General features: G+C 37.2%; 1 protein-coding gene and 1 non-coding gene across 3 annotated transcripts in view; both read left to right on the top strand.

The window, feature by feature from the left end:
• Window positions 1-259: 259 nt before the first annotated feature.
• trnae-uuc (transfer RNA glutamic acid (anticodon UUC)) lies at window positions 260-331 on the top strand. Its single transcript has one exon. It is a non-coding gene; the product is annotated as a tRNA-Glu (tRNA).
• Window positions 332-544: 213 nt separating this feature from the next.
• The window catches only part of elf1 (E74-like ETS transcription factor 1), a 62,061-nt gene continuing 41,929 nt past the window's right edge, over window positions 545-20,676 (top strand). Inside the window, exon 1 of one of the 2 annotated variants that reach the window (XM_014982783.2) lies at window positions 545-1,137. The gene's annotated coding sequence lies outside the window, so the exon portion shown is untranslated. Of the gene's footprint in view, window positions 1,138-19,445; window positions 19,725-20,676 lie in introns of those variants that run through there. The other variant, XM_014982781.2, reaches the window with a different exon arrangement.

The raw sequence follows: 20,676 nt of genomic DNA on the forward strand, positions 1-20,676 counted from the left end.
AGGAAACACATTGAATGCTTAAATCAATCAGAATAATTAAACTTAATTTATTTGAACTATTCTGATTTTGTTACAAAATATTTTAGGGTTAGATGGAAGACTTTTATTCTTGTTTTAAAAATATTTTTAAAACGTGGTAAAAATGTGCCCATTCTCTTTTGTAAAGTTCATGTATGCTGTTTGTAGTAGACCCTTCTGAATAGTTCAAAATTAGAGGTGTAATCTTCCAAAACCCCAGCTGTCGTCTGACTAGTACAAGTCCCATATGGTCTAGCGGTTAGGATTCCTGGTTTTCACCCAGGCGGCCCGGGTTCGACTCCCGGTATGGGAACACATTTTTTAATTCTTAAATGACTATTATTTTAAAATCTTATCCATGACATAGCACAGCAGCAGTCGGATGATGTTCAAACATCACCCGTTAATGTTTTCCGAGGAAAAATATCCCCACGGACCCCGCCCGTTCAGGAATTATCGTGTATTACCCTCATCCCACATCGGACATTCATTCCCGGAAGATGCACATTAGCAGTTGTTTCTCTCTGTGTCAATTCTTATCAGTCCGCGGAGTACAGGCGAGCAAAGCAAACGGCACTTTCGTCCGCAAAATTACGCGTTTGAGCCTACCAGTTTTCAAATGAACACCTGCGAGTGAGTAACGTTTTATAAAACGCATTTATTGTCCAGCCTGTTTGATGTTAATCTCTCGTTAATGACATAAAATTTCTCCTTTTTGTTTCGTACTTTTAAAGAAGCGGGATATGATGTAAAATAAAAAGTAACTTAATTTCAACGCCGAACCTGTCCTGCCCCCTCGGTGCTGACAGTCGAACTTGCAGGGCTTTTGCCAAACTTTGTTGTCGGGCCAATTATTTCCCAGGAAAATGTGACTGCTAGGAATTCCCCACGCATCAGCAGCCTCTGTCGGAGAAAACCGCGACCTTGTGTCAGGAAGCACACGAAAGCAGCAACGGGAGGGTAAAATCTGACGGCTGCCAGAGCGATGATGTAGCTTTAGCACCGTTACAGCCTGCCGAGTCGCACTAAAAGGAGTCATTATGTATTTGGACGTTTTATGATGTGAAGTACCTGTAGAAAGCCCCGGATTGTGCTTCAGTGATGACATCTTCTTCCAAGGTAAGTACAGACAGGATTTAAATACAATCTTCCATGTTGGTGTGACTGTTTACTGGGAAGGTGATCTGTATTAGTATATATTTTATTATCTAGTGGAGAATATCATGTGAAGTCTCAAGGTTGATATGGTATCAAGACTTACCTTATCAAGACTTAACCATTGTAGCATTCTGTTTTGTACTGAATGCTACAAGTACAAAATTCTGTGTGCTGTTAAATTAATGTGGGTGAAATCAAAAGATGTTATTAATAACCAGCAGGACTACACCACCCTGAAGGTCTTTCCCCACACTACTCCATAGATTACAGTGACTCCCCTTTGTGTCAGTCAGCTGGCATGTGACCACACTGAGACCACGCTGAAAAGTCTGTGCACTTCTTATAGCAGTCACAAGTCACAGAAGAATACAGCAGTTGTTTTGTCTCTCAGTTGCTCATTATTTGAAGGGAGTGTTTTGTTATGAGCAGTATACAGTTGTGTTGACCTGGTCAGAGGCAGCGCCTTGCAAGAGTCTTCACTCCCCTTCAACTTTTCATCATTATTGGTACAATGTTTAGCATTTTGTGGGATGTTGGGTGTAAATGAAGGAGTTTCTGAAAGTGTTGGAGCATTAAAACAGAGTTATGCCTCTTAACTTTATTCAACTGAACAAAAACTGAATTTTTGGACCTAAAGAGAAACTAAGAGTCAGCACACACCTTCTGCTGTTACCTAGAAACTAGTAATCAGATCCAAAACCTCGTAGTGATGGATTCAGAACTGACCCACACATAAAGATAATTACAAAATCAGTCTTCTACCTCCTGAAGAACATTTCTGGCCTATCGCTGATTATCGATCTTTAATAAGCCTAACCTGCTGATTATGACTTTGGATAGTACTGACTTTTTTGTCTGAGATGTTTCTATATATAGCAAGAAAGTCACTGATTTGTAAACAGTATCATAGACTGCAAACATGCAAACAAGTCCTGTTGCAGAGTCAAAGGACAGAGTGGTTGATTTTTAGACCTTTTCCAGTGTAGATACGATCTGTGGGTAAGATTGATACAAATGTAAGTGTTGGCCGATCACCGATATCCGAAAATTAAGGCAGTTGGGGCCGATTATTGGTGCACTCCTACTAATGTCCCAACAAGATTTTGAGAGATCTGTTGTATCAACCTTTCAGACCTCTTAGGTCTTCTGGTTCTGGTGAACTCTGGACCCCCAGAACCAGAACCAAACATGGAGAAGCAGCATTCAGTTTGTATGTTTCTCTCATCTGAAACAAACTTCCAGAAAACTGCAAAACAGCTGAAATCCTGAGTTAATTTAAATCAAGACTAAAAACCAATTTGTTCAGATTTGCCTTCCATTGATAACTGAATCATGATTAGTTTTAGTCTTTATTCTAAATTTTCATGACTTTCCTTTATATAATGTTTGTTTTTTATATTTTAATCATGTTTGGATTACCTTGTTGCTCAAATAAACTTCCCCTGCCTTAGCAATTACAGTCGGATTCTAGCTGAGACGCAGTAGTGTGTAATTGTGTCCTAATTTCTAACAATTTTAAGATATAAAGTGCTCCGTATTCAGCCCCATTTACTCTAATTCCCATAAAAAGTATTTGTTGATTTTGTTGAAAGTAAGTGGGCCAAGTCTAGACCCACTTGGCATTAATCAGAGAAGTCAGAGAGAATCCAGAGCTCTCTAGAAATCAGATTGTTGCAGATTGATGGAATAATTAGGACTGTGCATCTCCCCAAGCTCACCATCCCTCTTCATAAAACATGGTAGAGGCTGAATCATGCTGTGGGAATGTTTTTGTTTTCAGGAAATACAGGAGATCTGCTTTTTGTTGAATGAAATGTAAAACCTTTTAGAGTTTGCAAGAGATTTGAGTTGCCTTGAATTAGGACAAAATCACATTTATGTTTCTGGTTGTAACATGTGAAAATATGGAAAAGTTAAAGTTTCCATTACTATAAGTATAAAGTTCCAGCTTTATTTAGCTTAAAAACAAGAAATAAAAACCTGCTTGGAGCCGCTGGTGACGCAGAGTGTGTCACTCTTTCCTTTAGACCATTCCAGGCTGAACATATTGACGAAAACTCAGAGATGTGATCAGATCACGTCTCTGAGTAAATGCTATGTGTTTTCTACAAATGCATGTCTGCAATGCTTTTTTCTTACTGTTCATCCACCCTAATCTGTGGGGAGTCAAAATGTTTGCCAGATGTTTACATTTTTGGGCTGAGATGCTTGTATCCTGGGACAGACAAACAGTGTTTCATTGGCTGGCCAGGGTTGCTCACTTCAGAGCAGGCAGTCGTGACGCAGAGGGAAGGGAGGAGAGTTACGAAATGTTAGTTTTACTGTCCCACTAGAGAGAGGACCAGCAGTCCGACCCGCCGGCCCTCCACCGACCCCTCCCTTCCGTCCCCCCCTCTGAAGTCTTCCCATGGTGGGAACACTGGCAGAGCCCGGTGGATAATTGGAAACTTCAGTCTCCTGAAAACAATTATCAAGGCTTTCCAAATATACTCCACCATGAAGTCATCCTGTTTGTTTCAATCGTTTGCCCTTGCTTTAGGAACGTCTTGCCACACGGCTGCCCACACAGCAGCCCCTCCTTCGCCCCATTCCTTTCTGCTTTGATAGCTTTCGGTTTGCAGGAAAACAGCCTCGGACCAGTGGAGTGTGTGTGTGGAGGCCAGAGCAGTTCCCGGTATCCTCCTTATCCTGGCACCGTTTTGTCTTTGGCAGCAGTCTGAGCTGCTCAGGCTCGTTCTGATGACCAAGGACATCAGCAGCGAAGAGCTGCCGTTCTCCTCTTTTTCATGGCGAAGGGCTCCTCAGACATCAGACACCTCTTCTTGCTGAAGATGTACCCACCCGCCTTAATGGGCCTTGATATTGATTCAACTCCACAAAAAGAAGAACTGGGCTTTTATCCCATGTAGAAAGCAGCACTCCAGTTCCACAAATGCTTTCAGGGAAGCCTTGTAAGAGATGGGAAAGACTACAGCTGTTTCTTTTGCAAGTTGCTAGGGGTGGTAATGTTTCAAATAGAGGTGCAGAAAAAAAATCGATTCTAAAGAGAATCACAATTCCTAGTCTTGGCATGCCTTCTGCAATAAATCAATTAATCACACGGTAAATTAAAACAAACTCAATAATTTCCATTTGCATGAGTATTTATTTTTTCTTTTCTCTTTTTCTACTAAAAACTGGATGACAAAAGTCTTCAGTATGGTGTTTTGGTCTCAGCTAGCCCTTATTTTACCCAAGGATAATTCTGCTTACACAGACTTCATGATTCATTTTATTTATTTCCTTTGCTTTATGTATTTTGAATATTTAAAATGTTTTCCAGTTCCAGTGTTAAATGTTCAGTAGAATTTAAAGGTTATTGATATTTGAGAGACTGTACATGCATTATTATGCCATTCTGTATATTACTTGAAAATGGTCTCAAAATAAGTCATTTATCGCAATAACTTCCATGATAATTTATCGCCTAGCAAAATTTGTTATTGCAACAGACCTCATCCTGGGAATTCCGAATCACTTTAAGATGCTTCATTTATTTAGTAAAATTATATTTTGAATAATTCTTTGATATTTTTTTAAAGTAAAAGTCAGACAGCTAAGCTAACCTAATACGGGTAATTTAAGTTACAGAATTTTATGCATGAACCTGTTTTTGCTTAAATGTAAACTGATGTAATTTAACACAGATTGGAACCTTATAGAATACATAGCTCTCATGTGACGTCACGCTTCCGGAAACTTTGTAGCTGACAGCCATCTTGGTAGGAATCTGTAACTAACTGGAGTTGCTATGACAACAATAAACCAGCCACAAGCTTAGAATTGGCGCTATCTAATTTACAAACAGCATAAGTATATTACAAACAATACTCAATTATAGTTTTTGAGTACTCTGCTTTCTTTTTATTTTACTCGAAGCCATGGTTTATCTATGCTTTGTACCCCTCCTGCTTACCAGGGTGGCAGTACAGTGGCGCGGATCACTTCTGGAAAACATGTATTGTTTTAAACAAATGTTCTATTCGTGTAAACAGTTTCAGAATTGAAAATAGTTTCTGAATTGAATTTTCACCCTAAAAAGCAGAACCGAATCATATTGCTAGACTCTCACACTTTATTTGTGATTTTATTTACTTTGGTTAATTAATTGTAAATGTGAAACTTATATTGCTGAAACGATTCATTAGATGAATGGATTATTGAAATATTAATCGAATAATTAAGTAATCGATTAATCATTAACTGGAGCCTGCAGACTCTCCTCAGAGCACTAATTAAGTCAAACATGTACAAAAAATTTACATTTTACATTAAAGATTAAAAACCCCATTTCAGTCTATAAATATGTTGAACTCAAGTGGCAGTTTTAGTTTAACCCGGTTCAAATTCTGTAAAAAAAAAATCTCTTATTAAACACCTTTTGCTATAGTTATTGATAAAAAAGTAATTAACTGATCAGCTGAGCTTTTCACATGTTATTTTAGCTGCAAATGATCAAGTACTATATTATTGCATTTTAGGCAGTAGAATGTTTATTGTATTTAAAAACAATTTGTTTCTAACTTTATAACTTGTTGATGCTTTTCCATGCCATAAATGTGAAAATAAATGTCATTTGGCATCTTAAGAATAACCACAAGATGGCAATGTTCATATGCTATGACTAAACAAACAGTCATGAGATGGCTGAAGTCTCAAACCACCCGCTGAAAGGCAGGAACCGGCTTGTGAAAAGAGAAATAAAACTATTGAACTTCCGCTTTTCTCGTGTAAAAAAATACCCTTTGCTGGGCTTGTTTCTGTTAGCAGAAGGGAGGGGGAAACGTTTGCAAAGTTCCCTAATCGTAAGCTGCTGTTAAACGAACCCCAGCTTTTCTCTTCTTCTTTATTTCACACCTGACGATCACATTGTCGGACATGTTTGATTGCAGCGGCAGCAGCGCGCGCTCTCTGACCGAACATGACGTCAGAGAGAAAGGAGCGAGAGAGAGAAGGGGAAATTCCACCTGTAGCCTCTTCCTGTCTCACCAGCATGTGACACGGACGAGTCATCGAGTCTCCTTTGCTCCACGAATCCCTACCTTGTTATGATGTAATCCTGTGAAAGCACTCAGGGCTATTTTTAGCTGGAAAAATGTGGAAAACTTGACTGGTATTGTAGGAATCGGCTGTTGATAGTAAAGAATTTGTTTTGTGAGGTCATAGTGACTCATGGTGAAATTAGATAAAGTGGTTCTAATAATCTAATAGCACAAAGCAACATCTCACTAAAGGGAGACAATGATATTTGTTCTTTTATATTGAACCATTTTCATTCTCTTAAAAAAACGGGTCCTGTCTCTTTAAGGATGACCTCTATTCTGATTGGTCACGCAGGCTGTACCTGTTTTCTGCTTTGTAGGCGTGACGTGCCTGTTTTAGATCTCTATAAAAGAGTCTGATGAGCTGTTAGTAGGTCAGTGTAACTTTAGCTGTTTTTTACACTTATCTTTTGTTTCTGTTCGCTTTTTTAATCTAGTCAAAAAAAGAAGAAGCTCAATATATGTAAGAAACATACGACAGAGTATTATGGTCACGCTAAGAAAATAAAATATAGAAATAAATAAAGAAGTAAAAAATATATAAAATTACAAGAATAAAGTAGTACAGGAATAAATACATGTTTGTACAAGAATAAAGTTTTTTAATAGTCATAAATGTAGACTTTATTCTCTTAATATTGTAACTTAATTCTTAAAATATTATGGCCTCTCATATTATCACAACTTTTTTTCTTGTATTATTTCAACTTTATTCTCGTATGACTTTTTTCTTGAAATATTATGATCCTATGCTTGAAATATTATGACTTTATTCTCGTATCATCACAGCTTTATTTTCTTACAATTTTATTCTCAAAATATTATGACTTAATTCTCAAAATATTATGAATTTATTCTCATATTACATCATTATTCTCGTATTATTTCAACTTCATTCTTGTGCAACTTTATTCTTGTAATATTGTGGCTTTATCCTAAAATTTGCAGGAACTGCCATAGGCTCTCATGTCAATAGAACATTACCAACTAATTCAATCTGGTACCAAGGTCTTGCTAATAAAGTGGGCTGTTAGACTGGTATTGTAGGAATCGGCTGTTGATAGTCCCACCCAGTTTTTAGCATACTCTAATGCTAATAACTGGGCGGGAAGGGAACATCTGCAGATTGTCCTGGAACACCTGGCACCTGAACACAAGTTAAAAATTTTCCTAGCCCTCTTGGAATGTTATGTGGAGTGTTTGGAGATCAAACTTGCAACCCAGAGATTGCAATGCCATCAGACACCGTGCAGCTTAGAGCCTGGGAAAGCACCTCAGACATTTCGGCAAGTTCTTTGAGGCATTCCTAAGGAGTGTTTTAAAGGGACAGTATCATGTAAAATCAACCTTTTTTAGTTTTGCATCATGATATAATATTATTCCCTCATCAAAACATACCTGGAGTTTTGCTTTCATTCTTTAATGTGTTTGAGAAATCCTTTAATCTCCATGGCAACCATTCAGCTGTGCAAAACCTAATGCCCCCTTTGAGCTGTGGCTCCTCAGAGCTGCAGAAGAGCTTCCACATAGCAGAGCCTCCCATATGACTCCCCTACTCAGCTCCTTCAGACTAGCCAGCAGCAATTAGCAAACACCTGGTGGAGCTGCTTATCAGTTGAGCTCATTATACGAGCTACTTCTCAGTGCAACGCTGGTAAAAACGTTGTTAAAGAGTTAATAGACTAGCAATGTTGTGTTGACGATTTTTTTTTGTGTGTTTTAATTATATGAAATATTGTGAAACTGGTGACATGACCTCTACTGGTTTATCCACAGTTTTCACTCCACACCATTGTGTATTTTTAAGCAGTTATGAGGCACTGTTACAAAACGGTTAAATTCTGCTGTGCAAGTTACTCAACATGTTGTTGCTAGGTAACCAAAGAATGAGTGAGTTGCTAGGTAACCAAAGAATGAGTGAATTAGTTGATTCCACCAACCTTGTTTCGGAACTGAAGCCTTTTCCTCTGCCTACATCTCCCAGAATGCTGTGCGGTTCTGGATTGGGGTTCAGTGAATATTCTGTATATTGTATTTTCAATACATTATCAGATGTACTATTTGTTGATATTGATCATGTGTCTATCGCAATGCATATTGCTGCTGAGAACAAGGATTGTTTGTCATGAACACACACTGAGCCGTGGCTCAGTGTGTGACTTTGTTTGCAGGGAGGATGCTGTTGGCCCTCTCAGCATTCTGACGTCATGAGATCAGCTAACCGCATTACTGCAATATATTTATGTTGCTCGCTGTGGTCCTAGCAGGTCCGCCAGCGTATTGAGCTGTATCTCTGATGTTCATGTAATCCCATTAAGGAGTGGCTGAGTTTGTAATGTTCTAGCTCGCTGCCGTTTCAAGGCACAAAATAGTTCCTTGCGAAAATAGAAGCTGTCTTTGTCTGCAGCTTCAGCACATAATGACATTTCAGCCTGTTATTCTTCGTGTCTGCTTGGAGGTAATGAGGCAGTTGTGAGTGGATCATGAAGGCTTCTCCTGAGTCAGCTCAGTGCGGATTTACACTGAGCTTTGTCTGAAGATGCCACATGATCTGTCCGCTTTGCACTCCCAAATAATGTAACAAACTTCAAGCAAAGACAGCTGGTAGAGTGGATAATGAGCTTTAGATTATTTATTTTTTTGTATCTGGTGAATGCTTTTTTTCACCCCTTTTTTAGGACGAGATGTTCTCAAGCTTGGTTAATTATTTAAGTACCCAGAAGCTACACTGCAAAAACACAATCTTACCATGTAGTTTTGGTCTAGATTTTAGTGCAAATATTTTAGTACACTTGAAATAAGACAAAACTAACTTACAAATAACTTTTCAGCAAGACACAGGAACCTGTTTAAGGTGAACAATTTCTTATTATTAATGAAAAAGTACTTGTTCCATTGGAAAAGTTAACTAATCTGCCAATGGAGCAATGCTTTTTCACCAATATTAAGGATTTATTGACTCAAAACAAGCTCCTATATCTTGCTCAATAGTTACTTTTATTGTTTGGTTTTATTTCAAGCTTAATAAGGTATTAGCACTGGAAACTAGATCAAAAAGACTTGATAAGATTTTGTGATTTTGCAGTGCAGGATATTATAATCAAGGCTAATGGTAATAGCATATACTCTAAAGCAGGGGTGTTGAAACTTGTTGTCATATGGGCCAAAATTGTTCAGTCAGAAGAACTTAAAATAAAATAAAGAACTAAAATCAGGCAAATAAAGTTGTCTTTTTTGTGAGATTAGAACATATTGTGTATGTTAGCTGTATTGAAAGATATGGATCAAGTTTTCAAATGTGTTTATTTTTTTGGCTTGACTGAACAAATGTATTCTCAGTTATAAGAACAGGATTTGGGTCACTTCCTTTTAGGACTGGACAATAAATCAATAACAATATATTGCGATAGATGTGATCAATATCAATAGATAATACATCTGATAGTTTATATTCTCAATGTTGAATATTTTAACTGTACAGCATTCTGGGAGATGTAGGCAGAGGAAAAGGCTTTAGCTGCTAAACAAGGTTGGCAGAATCAACTAACTCGCTCACTCTTTGGTTACCTAGCAACAAAGCTGTTGCTAGGTAACTTGCAAATGTTCCGCCACTGTGCCTAATATCTGCCTAAGAATAATGAAAAATAATGACTTGGAGGGAAAACTGGATAAAGCAGAAAAGGTCACCCCACCAGTTAGGCAGAATTTTCAGTTAATTAAAATAAAAATATTGACAATTATCAATAACAACTTTTTCCAGTTTTTCAGCCATATTGTCCAGCCTTACTTTCTTTTAAAGCTCTTGCTATATTTAGTTGAGTTTAATTAAATTAAATAACAGCTCATTTCGGTGCAGCAAAGTCAGATTTTCAGTAAAAGTTTCTGGATAAACATGGTTAAACTTAAAAAAGCTTGGTTATAAAAAGACAAATACTGAGTTGCATTTAACATTATATTGGTATTTTACTCTACGGATGTCATGGTGCTTGAGAAATAATGAGCCGAAACTACAGCAATGCAGTGGTCTGTGTTTTTTTTTTTTTTTTTTTGCGTAATCAACAAAAAACACAGCCTGTTGGAAATAGTCTTTGTTTATTACACCTGCATGAGAAGCAGCTTGATGTGGTGAATGACGTAACGCGGCGATTCGTCTGACTGACGGCAGCTCAAATGGCCCTCAGAGGTGAGGCGTTCATGTTGTGGATTCTTGGCCTGCTCCTTGTCTTTAATTATTAATGTGATGCTGTCTGCATGTGTGTGAATGTGGAATGAGCAGCAGTAAACCCAATGCTATCTTAACTCTGTTTATAAAAACTACAGCATGGTGGATTTTTAAACATATTTACAGGCCGTCAGGTTTATTGATACAGCAAACTGGAGCGTACAATGAAAACTGTTGAAATTACCCTTATATTTTATGTATTCATACCACTTAAACTTCTACATTTTGTCTTGCTACAACCACAAACATTAAGGTATTTTATTGGGATCTTATGTGAGAGGCCATCACAAAGTAGTGCACAATTGTTGAAGTGGACAGGAAATACCAGCTGTTCTATTATCTTTTTTTTTGTTATTATTATTTTTGTCAATTAATTTTTTGCAATCGCACTCATTGATTTTGTGGTGGTACTTTAGAATATTTCTATAAATATTTGGAAGTTTTCAATATTTTTCCTTATTAAACCTCTTCCAAAATCTACTAATACAACCCTAGCTATACAGCAGGGCTAAAATGGAATGGTTTAGACCAAAGCATATGCTTTAGAATGGCCTAGTCAAAGTTCCAAACAAGTAAGATGGATAATCTTTAGTGACACTTGAAAATTTATGTCCACAATTCAATTGAACTTGAGCTAATTTAGCAAAAATTGGAAATTGTCCGTTTTTGGACGTTAAAACTTTGTGGATACATACCAAGAAAACATTCTGCTGTAATGGCAGTGAAAGAGGATTTCTACAAATGCTGAATACAAATCCATAACACACTTTTCAGAATTTAAAAAATAAATCATTGCAAAGATATAAAATATCTATATCTATATATATATATCTATTTATGTATATAAAATGTATATATATAAAGTATTTTTGATCTAGTTTCTAGTGCAAATATATGAGTAAACTTGAAATAAAACAAAACTGACTTACAAGTACCTTTTCATGAAGATATAAGAGCTTGCTTTATATCAATAATTTATCAATATTGATGAAAAAATACTAGGTTCACTGGCAAGTTGTTCACTTATAACAAGATCATTTTTCCCATGTTTTTAGTGAAATAATCTCCCAGTGGAATTAAAACTGGGTTGCTAGGTGACAGGCTAGGCTTGGCTGGCGTTGCTAGGTAACACAGCCAGTGGAACTTTTAACATGGGAAAAATGTCTTGAAATAATGTGTCTGTGGAACTAATACTTTTTTGTTTTTATCAATTTTAAAGATTATTTACTTTTATATTTCTGAAAAGTTACTTGCAAATTATTTAGTCTTATTTCAAGTGTACTAAGATATATGCACTAGAATTAAACTAAAATATTTGGTAATATTTTGCGTTTTTTTCAATAAAAAATATTAAAATAACATTTACACTTCTACTGTCTAATGTCGCAGCTCTGACATAAAATCCCACTAAATTGCAAAAAGTTTTCTTTAACGTGAAAATGTTTCTATATCTTGTAGAATTGATTTGCATGTTTGTGCATTATTCATATCACATACTACTGTGAGCATCGTCAGGTAAGCCGAACGCTGCCGCAGGCATGTGATCTTTGCATTGCTCTCTGCTCAGAGGTGATAATGAATGATACACACTCTGCTGCATACTGAATGTTGTCTTTTTTCCAGTGGTTCCCACACACACAGCTCCTTGTTGGGTCTCTCTATCTGCAGTCCTGTTCCATCAGCACACTGAATCATCTCAGGTCAGCACTAAACGAAGCACAGTCACTGTCCGAGAATGATAAACCACATCACACCACAACCTGCCGGATTCCTGAACCAATTAGATTGTTACGACAAAAAGTGTGACCCCAACCGGCTGGCATGCTGCATAGCCGCTTGACCTTCAATCTTCTACAATAATCTGGAATCGAAGTGTTTTCTCGCTCAGTAATTTTTACCCCATCAGCGAAGTGAAGTGAAATATCTCACTGCTGCCCGGGTTTTGACCTCATTCGGGGTCTTCTGTATGATCCACCTCTGTCTCGTTGGCAGACATCTAACTGCCTCGGTAAAAATATTTACAGCTCTGATTTGAGCATTGTATGACCTCTGAGCTGCACAAATACATGAATGTCCTCGAAACGTCCCTGTATCTCTGACTGAAGGATCTTCTCCTGATATCTGAAAGCTTATTGAGAGCTGTAGCTCACAAGTTTGTCTGAAACAGAGCCAAGTCTCAGGAAGAGGAAGCATTGAATTTTAGGCTTATTTCAGGGATGCTTTTAAGAATAAATAACCGTAATCTTTAGCGGGCATTTATTTTATCATTTATCGTGATTATTGTTGCTATGATAAATTCTAATTGATGTTTGAAACTCGCCAAAACAGTTTTCTCCACTTGTTCAATGAAAGCATCAATAACATACTAATAAATTACAATTTAGAGATGCAAATCGCACTTGTTTATGTGGCTGGTGTCCTAAAGAAGCACATTACAAATGGGAATGTTTTTCAAGTATTTGTGGGGCTATAATTGCTGTGTAACAGCTTTACAGTTGCCTAAAAAACATGTAATAAATAGTTTATTATTGCTTTTATTGTCATGTTGTCCCTTACTCATCGTAGGGCAGTATGAGTTAAAAATAAAATTAGATTTATTTTAATACCAGATCCGATTTTAATCAATTTTTGTGGTTTTTTCTCTCCTTCCTTTAAATCTTCAACAACCAAAAATGTGATTAATCAATTTAATATCGAGTCATCGCCCAGTCCTAACTTAGCTTCTGAAACATTTGAGAGAAAAAAAAAACTAAGTAACACTCATGGGTTACTGATTTAAAATGCATTACAAAAGTGTTAATATCCCTTAAACGTTTTCAGATTTTATCACATTACATCCACAAACTTCAGTGTACTTTATTGGTATTTAATAATCATGCTAATCATGATTATTAATCATAATCATGATGAGTATGATTAATAATTGTCATGATCATGATGAGTATTAATGTGACCAACCATCTCACATGGGACGGTTTAGCTGTAATGTGTAGATCTTCCTGTTAATCTACTGTAATTTACATGAGTAAAATTCTCTTTTTGTTTTTCTTTTATGTTGTTTTGGGCACCAAAACTGACTCCAGCCCTGGGGCCCTTGTTCTCTTAAATCCGGCCCTGCTTCCTCTTAACCTTCAACTTTACCTTGAACTGTCACTTAAAATTCCAATAACTGATGTTGAAGTTTGTGGTTGATTTGAAAGAAAAGGCATTGAAGAACAAACTACTACGCCCAAGTGCTTCATTAAAAACTCATTTTAATAATCTTTTCATTTGAATTTGGCACCCACAGATGGCTATAATTTGTTTTGATAAAGTTATGCTGTGTTTTCCTGTTTTGTTTTCTGTTTCCTGATGACCTCTGCTATTCACAGCTAGAGTAACATGTGAGCTGGTTTTCTTTCTTTTGCACCAAAGGAGAGGTGTGTCCTCTCAGGTAGTATGCACATTCACACGTCTCTGCACTGATCGCACATCAAGGCTCGCTCTTTGTCTGCTCTGGTTGGTACGCTGTCGTAGAGAGAACAAAGTAGAACAAAAATGCAGCGTGTGATACAGGGCTTTTTGTGATTTCACACAGAGGTTGAGTTTCATTTTATCCCACTGACATGTCTCCAGGCAAAAGCAATTTGAACATCTTCACTTTTATTGCCTTTCTCACCCCCAACATTTAGCAGAGATGGGATATACTGTGCTAATGGGGGGGAATTACAAAGGATAACTTGGAAGGGTTGTAAATCGGTGGCAGGTAAAGAATTGTTTTCCTGTTCTTTTTTTTTAAAAGTAACCCTTAATTCTTATGGATTTCATAAAATATGGGAGTTTACTCCAGATTTGGTTTAGTGGGTGTGCAAACTACTGACCCTGAGGCTATTAAATATTAATAATGTTCTGCTGCGTTTGCATAGTTTCCAAAAATATTCTTGATATCTAGGATTTTTAGTTCCACTGGCAGATTATTTCACTCATAACATGGGCGATTATATTAGTGAAATATTCTCCCAGTGGAACTAATGCTTCTTTAATCAATATTAGGGAATTATTGACTAATAACAAGCTCTTATATCTTACCAAAAAGTTACTTGAAAGTTAGTTTTGTCTTATTTAAAGTGTACCAAGACATTTAAACTAAAACTTAGACCAACAAACTTGGTAAAATGTTGTGTTTTTTACTGTGAATGTTTTAAATATTGGCTTGTTTCTAATTTTTCACCTGATTCTGGTATAACTGGTAGATCGGTATAACATACCATAAACATATCAAAACATTCATTAATGTAGGAAATGAGTTACTTACGACAGTTGTTACAATTATAATTACTGCTGCATGAAAACAAAGTTCCTCAATTGGTTCTGAGGACATTTTATATAAAACAGTGTTTGGGGTTTAAACATGGAAATGGATGGATGAATAAATGAATGAATGGACAGATATATGGATGAACAGATGGACCAATAATCTCTTGGAAAATTTAATCATAATGTAAAATGAAAAGTAATCAGACTCCATACTTTTCAAACTGCTTAAAACTGATATGCCTGTAACTATCTAAATGGCTTTTAAAAATAATCAGGATCTGACATTTTGCTTCACAGATTTGTCTGTATTTATTAAATATGATGATGCTATTGACTGAAAGAACAACACACTTAGATCATAGCTGCAATCAAGCCAAACCGGACAAAAAAAGAAAGATTTTGCATTCATGATTTAAAAAAAATAAGTTTTTCTGTACATATGTTATACTTCTAACTCCTCAAGTGGCTTTTAGCTTCACTTGGTTCAAATTATATAAAAAATAAAATAAAATCTCCTACTGATCACCTTTTTCTATGTAATTATTAATCGGTTAATCCAAAAAATAATCAAGAGATTAGCTGCACTGATGTCAAGTCAAGCAGAACATCAGTGCAGGAGATGAAAACTCCAGTAAATGTGTAGGAATAAGCTCACATACTTCATGTGAGCTTTTCACATGAAGTATGTTTTTTGTTACAAAATGATCAAGCGTTCACTAAAGTAAGGCAATAAAATATGTATTTACCTTTTTAAAAAAGGAATTATGCTTTGATATATTTCTCACTTTGTTTAAAAAAGGCTTACATAAAAAATTTCAAAATGTTCCAATGTTTTATCCGATTAATCGTCAGAACAATCAATAACTAAAATCATTGGCTGCAGTGAGAGCTGAGGCCTTTAATATGTTAGTCTCTCTTTAAAAGTCGAGCCATCTGTTGTTTCTCCACTTTACCAAATTAGGCTTAATGCCGTTATATAAATACTTCACTTCTGGCTCTGTTAAATATAGTTTGTTCTTGCCGTTTGAAGACACAGAGAGCGCTCAACACACTGACCACAAGACCACCACTTCCTGTTTGCTTAAGTTCACTTCTGATGAAAAATTATTTTCATTATCTGCTACTATGTTCACTTTAACACAATTCTATACAAGCAGTTTTCTTCTTTCTTTCTGATCACATCTGTGACGGACTCTGTATGTTTTATAGATCAAATATGCAACATTTTTTTGGTAAACGTGAAGAAGAGAGACAGTTTGCTCTCCCTCTGTCAGTCAAATGTTCTTTATATATTTTCACAGTTTGTTTTATGTTATTGCCTGAAAGCAAAATGCTTTAAACTCAGGAAAACATGTAAAATATAAGAGTTTTCAGTAGATATAAAATCACTTGCTACTTTATGAGGTTCAGCTGCAGGTTAATACCAATCAATCAGCCAATCACATGGCGGCAACACAAGTATTCTGGCATGAAGATGTTCGAATCGAACATAAGAATGAGGAAGAAAAAAGGATTTAAGTGGCTTTAAAAAGTGAGATGATTGTTGTTTCCAGTCAGGCTGGTCAGAAACCACTGATCTACTGGGATTTCTATTTATTCACAATCATCTCTCTGGCTTACAGGAGATGAAAAGTCCAGTAAATGTGTAGGAATAAAGCCTTGTTTGTGTCAGAGGAGAACAGGCAGTTGGTTAAGACGAGGAGCTCAAATAACAAGTATTTGCTCGTAACTTATCTGGAAAAGCATCTCTGAATACACAACATGAAGCCATGAAGCAGATGGGCTACATCAGCAGATCAACACACTGAGCGGCCCGGAAATCAGCTTCAACGGGTTCAGCTGAGTCTACAGGATGAGCAGAAATTCACAAAAACAAATTGTCCAAATGATGCCCGATGTCTGAGTCTAAGTTTCCTCTGAAATATTCAGACAGTAGAGAGAGAATTTGGTGTATTGGACATGAAACATTATCTTTTTTGTTCTCCATTCTATTTTTCTTTTGTTTTGTTTTACCCCTAACCTTGTCTGGAATATTTTTGTGTATCCTCATAATCCATATTTAGCGCCACCTACATGTCTGGAGGAATAAAAACAGCATTCTAGGACACTTTAATGTTTCTGTGTGAATAAAATCAGGATTATAATAGTTTTGGGTAAATCAGTTAGTTTTAATTAGTATGTTTTCTAGTTTGTATTACTTTTTTCTTTTTGTTTAGTTCCTATTAGTTGTAGTAGTAGTAGTTTAAATTTTTTCATACTTTGGTTTAGGGCTGAAACGATTCCTCGAGTGATTCAAGTACCTCGATTATTAAAATTCCCTGAGGAAAATTTACCTGCCTTTAAGCTTCGTTAATTTATGTTTTATTATTTAGCGCACCGTGTTCCGGCCGGAACATTATTTGCGTTGCACGGAGCTCTCACTTCCGCCTATGAGTTGTTGACGAAAGCTAAGTGTTAGCGGCACAACGTCCAATTTTCAAGTTCGGCCCGTGGGGATGTTATTGATTGATGATGATGCCCGGGTTTTCATCGTTTTTGGGGGACCAATAAGGATCCTTAAAATGACTGGCGCGATGCCTGGAGTACGGCAGCATTTCTCCTCCGGGAGCTGCTGGTTGGAAGCGCTGCAGGAGTATTTATACAGGTGAGCAGATAGACTGAACACGGTGGGCGGCGGAGTAGTTGATGGTTACAGTATAAGTGTAGCTTTACGGAAGAACCGCACAATAAATTTAATATCATCCCGGTCTGAACAAACGAGTGGCGGAGCGTATTGTAGCGGTACATGGCTGGTAGATGAGTTTCCGAAGGTGCCGTAAATATCCCCACACCACCGCTCCAGACAACATTTCCCGTATTCTCAAACCCAAAGCTGGACAGGTATGGGGCAAGGTGAGAACTCATCTATTTAACTGGCTGAAGATGAATACATGCACTAAAAGCTGGAGTATAGACATTTTTTATAAGTGTATTTGTGAGCTTTCCTCTAATATTAAATTGAATGTAATTTCAGATCTTTGTATGAATTTTCTTCAGGTTAACTTAGAAAGTGAGCTATTATTGTTACAAGTTAATTTTATAAATTACAGAAAAGTAACTGTTAGGGATTTATCAATATTTTATTTGATAATTTTTTATCCGAATACTAGATTAATGGTAAGAATAATCGATAGATGACTTGATTACTAAAATATTAATTTACAACAGCCCTACTCTGAAGATCAGGGATGTAAAACATCCCTGAGGACAAGCCAAGAGTCTTTTTGTTTTACATGTCGCACTATCTGGCCCAGTATGGCATCTACACAGACTGTAATCTGTACACAGGGTTGTCAGTACCTGATTTAGGAGCAACCCTGGAATCAGCTGGTGGGCACCAGAAGTAATGGTCTATCTATCCATTACTTCTATCAGGTCTTTTGGTCTGTAGGACCCTGGAAGCAGCTGATCGGTACTGGCAGTCCAAACGACATCCAGCTCGCTGATCTGACAGAGAACCCGGCTTTAAATGCATAAACTATAAACCTAAATATTATAAACCTGTCCTTTAGGAATAGATCTGCTCTGCTAGTGAAATGCTCAGAGCGACAGAGACGCTTGTAATCCAGCGTAAAAAATATAAAAATTGGCGAAAATTTATCAATTTATTTTTTTTATTATTTTTCTAATAATAATAATTGGAACGCTTAGCCAGGCGGGGAGCTAGTAAAGCATGGCCGGCTGCCAGGCTTATAATACACTGGGGGAAACTCAGCAGTTAAAGCTGCAATAAGTAACTGAGAGAAATGTTTTACATATTTGTTAAAACTGTCACTATTTCCTAATATTATAACATGAGACGGATAATGTGTGAAAAGATCTCCTCTAACTAGCCTTAGCATTCACAACATGCTAGGCTAGCTGTAATGTAGCACAAAGAAAGTGGGGTGAGGGAAAGAGGAGATGAGCAGCTTCACATTAGATTGTGATTGACAGCGCTAAGACCCGCCTCCTCGATCTGATTGGTTGTTTCTAGCACTGGGAGATCAGTTTTTTCACAGATTATCTGTCTCATGCCAAACTGTCATGACATAGAAAGAGTTTCAACAAATATGTACAAAAATATATTGTCATACACTCTACACACTGCAGCTTTGATAAAAATATGTTCAGTTTTTGTTATTTAGTTTTAGTTAACTTCAATAACCTTGACAATGAGCTGCCCCAGTGTTCGTAGAAAATATATTTTGGAAAAGGGGTGCGTAATAAAACTACATCACCAAACTGATTAATTTAAATGCTCAGAATGCCCTTTCCATATTTTAAAGGGAGAGAGCATGCTTCTCTCTCATGACGATTTTAATCACCTGCTTGGCCCTTATAGTTTGGTCAAAGTCTAAAGTGAAGGCATACCTGTCTGATTGTTTACTTACACCTCCAGCACTCCTCTGCCTCTACTGGAGGAACCCGTCGATCGTCTTTCAGCCCGTTCTAGGTGTGGCCTCCATGTTGGTCGTTTCTGCTCTTCCCTCCCCCTCTCAGCCCTCATCCAATCCCCGCCGCCAAGCACAACTCACCTGAAACCATTTGCATGCTCCTCGCTGATTGGCCAGGTGAAGGCCCTGCGCCTCAGGCCGTCTCTACCAATGGCGACAGCGCTGCGTGACTCATAGGGAGAGGACAAGTTGCTTCACTACACTTCTGCTTTTTTTCCTGTTTCAAACAGCAGCCATTGCATTGTCGTGTTTTTTCCCCCTCCTGTGTAATTTTTTTTGTTTTGTCAGTGAGAGGAAGAGGTGTGGGTCTGGCCACTTCACGGCTTCAGGCACCTTTCCCCCTCATCTGAATACGTCTTGGATTATTCCCAGTTTCACCTTCTTGTTGTCTCTTTTTTTTTCCAATGGTCGGTGCGATCGACTCTTGTTCGATCGCTATAATGGATCCTGTCATCCGAATCCAGTGTCTTTGAGGTCAGTTGTGAACAACTCTCATGTAAACTTCTCGCTTAGTGTGATAGTTGAAGCCGTTTTGGTCGTGATGTTTGAAGCCAATCTTCAGAAATTGATGAACATTTTTATAAATTTAACCTTTGATTGTCATATTTGGGTTCAAATTGGGTGTACATTTGGTAACAGTCCCATTGAAAACAGAAAATAAGTTAATTTGACACCTGACTTTATGACATTTTTCAGGTACACACCTTGTCCTGTCAAAGGTCTCTCGGGAGCTTTAACAAGTTATTCCAGTTCAACTGAAGAACCTCTCATTTTTTCCACGCTTACTTCTGCTTCACATCTTAATCATGGAAAAAGTGAAACAAATTTCACTGTTTTATGATCAACGTGGTTTACATTAAACCTAAGCTGCTTTATAGAAACTGTGTTTTTGAACTTTATCTTATAAAAAGGGTTTCAAACTTGATTTTTTTTTGTTTTTGCACGTTGTTTTCAGAAACGCTCACAGCGATCTTTAACTGATGTGCTTGTCTTTCATTTCTTTTACAAATTGTTGCCTTATAAGGGGTGTTGAAGCAAGGGCGGGAACAGAGTTTTGCAAGCCCCTGGACCAAACCCACATCTATTTTTCAGGGTGTGTTAATCAGTAATTACTGACCAAATTGATTTTAATCTGTCGCTGGCGTCCGCTGTCCTGTAGGTGAACGTCAGAAAAGCGGGTTTGTGTGGCGGTTTTCGCCTCCAGCGGTTCTTTCTGTATAAAGTCAGTCATGCTCTGCTTCATGCATCAAATCTTAAGTTCACCAGAACAGAATGTTGCTCTTCTTGTAACGTGGAAGGATGTCTTTTTGTGCTCACTGGAAAGTTTAAGCTTTAGTCGTTTGCTTCCTCTTTTCTGCATGTAAAGATGACCTCCTCCTAATCTGTGTTTTTTATATTTACCCTCCTTTAAACCAAATGATTCTGC

This window comes from Poecilia mexicana, unplaced genomic scaffold (genome assembly GCF_051168715.1).
Source record: "Poecilia mexicana isolate PSO_F unplaced genomic scaffold, ASM5116871v1 scaffold_10, whole genome shotgun sequence".
In the NCBI taxonomy this organism is placed as follows: Eukaryota; Metazoa; Chordata; class Actinopteri; order Cyprinodontiformes; family Poeciliidae; genus Poecilia; species Poecilia mexicana.